This window comes from Palaemon carinicauda, chromosome 25, assembly GCF_036898095.1.
Source record: "Palaemon carinicauda isolate YSFRI2023 chromosome 25, ASM3689809v2, whole genome shotgun sequence".
NCBI lineage: Eukaryota > Metazoa > Arthropoda > Malacostraca > Decapoda > Palaemonidae > Palaemon > Palaemon carinicauda.
Window position 1 is genome coordinate 85,830,261 of NC_090749.1, and position 2,500 is coordinate 85,832,760.

General features: G+C 32.8%; 1 protein-coding gene across 3 annotated transcripts in view; it reads right to left on the reverse strand.

The window, feature by feature from the left end:
• The window catches only part of LOC137618680 (pro-epidermal growth factor-like), a 570,433-nt gene that overhangs the window by 478,362 nt on the left and 89,571 nt on the right, over positions 1 to 2,500 (reverse strand). The window lies entirely within an intron of this gene.

A 2,500-nucleotide genomic window follows, 5' to 3' on the forward strand; every position in this document is an offset into this window, starting at 1 on the left:
CATCCATAACCCTTATTTGTTGTCTCTCTGAATTTTCATTGAACATTATCTTAGTTTTACTCGTATCCATTTTTATTCCTACATTTCAGCTTTCCCTATTCAAATCCTCCATCATCTTTTGGATTCTAAAGTATGAAGTACCAATCCAAGATAGAAAGGATTTAAGTAGGGAGTAGATTGACCAGGACACCAGCCATCCGCTGAGATCCTACTGGTAGAGTTATGGTGTCCTTTGACTGGCCAGACAGTAATACACTGGATCCTTCTCTCTGCTTACGGTTCATTTTCCCTTTGCATACACACACACACAGCGTATAGCTTGGCCTATTCTTTACTTATTCTCCTCTGTCCTCATACACCTGACAACACTGAGATTATCAAACAATTCTTCTTCACCCAAGGGGTTACTTACTGCATTGTAATTGTTCAGTGGCTACTTTCCTCTTAGTAAGGGTAGAAGAGACTCTTTAGCTATGGTCAGCAGCTCTTCTAGGAGAAGGATACTACAAAATCAAACCATTGTTCTCTAGTCTTGGGTAGTACCATAGCCTCTGTACCATGGTCTTCCACTGTCTTGGGTTCAAGTTCTCTTGCTTGAGGATACATTATGTCTTGTTTCTCTCCCTCTTGTTTAATTGAAGTTTTTATAGTTAATATAGGAGATATTTATTTTAATGTTGTTGCTCATCATAAGAATTTTAATTTTCTTTGTTTCCTTTCCTCACTGGACTATTTTCCTTGTTGAAGTCCTTGAGCTTAAAACATGCTGCTTTCCCAACTAGGGTTGTAGCTTAGCACGTAATAATGATAATATCAGATCTGTACAGAAATGATCATATATATATATATATATATATATATATATATATATATATATATATATATATATATATATATATTTATATATATATATATATATATATATATATATATATATATATATATATATATATATATATATATATATATATATGGATAAATATCAACTCAACATCGTGTTCAAATAGAAATAAATTTCTATATATATATATATCATACAGATTTCATTGGATGAAATTTGACATCTTCCTTTCACTATCCTAATTTCATTCTTTTTCAGTTTCCAAATGTATAAAGATGATGCATCTCATCTTGAAATTGTCATTTTTTTCTATTAGAGCAATCTTTGTAACTGCAGACCGTCGTTCACAATCATGCTACAATGAAATCTTGATAAATTTCACGTCAAAACGATAGAAAGACGAATAATAGAAATGTTCGTACATATGATGCAATTTTCCAGTAGACGTGTCCCGGCAGCGAATTTTTTTTTTCCCCCAAACAGGAGTGCAGATCGGGGCAGGGCTGTGAGCGCAGAAAATAGATGAAACTGTTAAAAACATTGTTCTTAACGCAAGGAAAGTTTTGAAAATTCAGTTATTTGAATAACATTTAGTTTACATATGCAGATCATGATATATATATATATATATATATATATATATATATATATATATATATATATATATATATATATATATATATATATATATATATATATATATATATATATATATTATCATCCTTACTATCATTACGCTGTCTATGAACACTTCAGTTCTTTATGGATGCAGTAACTGATCATAACTTTAATGAGCTAGTTACCCATCAAATCTTAACGCCGCCGTAATAAAGGAGTTACCCTTGAAGTCTGTTTTCTGTGCACGAAGGCCCACCCTAATCTGCACTCCTTATTTGGGATAAAAGATTTATGTCCTGGTCCGATATGAAACTCTTCTCCGCATCCATGCTCCATAGAACATTGCTTCTGGCGGCAGTTTCAGAGAGAGAGAGAGAGAGAGAGAGAGAGAGAGAGAGAGAGAGAGATGTGGTAAGACATTGCTTAACTATTGTCATTAATTTCAGTACTTGCTCAAGTACCCTTCCATTCTATGTAATGAAAGACAATCTGTCTTATAAGATATTTTTTTTCTTTTCATAGTGATCAATCTTAATGACCTGAAACAGCTTTGATGCCATCTCTCAACAGAAAGATGAAAGAAATGAATAATTATTTACATAACTCACTGTAATTATTAGAATCAGTAATGTCATGTCATGCAATGAATATTCACATTATATGAAAGAAGATGGCACTTTTGGAAAATATTTATTTTAGGGTAATTTCTGTAATTTCTCTGAGTTCCGCACATAGAAGGTTTATTACTGACAATGGATAGACGTCAGTCCCTAGAGAATGACAGCCGAAGATACCTTTTATTGGCTGAATAAGAAATAACGATACAGAGATGAGTGAAAAGTCCTGTTAGTTGGGTTTATGTTTTCGATATAGAGTAAGAAAATGGTCAATGATGATGACAACATTCTTGTTGGGTATTATTTGTTTCAACGGATTCATCTCAAGAGTTCCTCAGATGAAGCGATATTTGGTGGCAAAGGACAATAGGATGACAAAGCCACATGAAGAATCTCCGAGTTTCCTACAGAATTATCTTGTCTA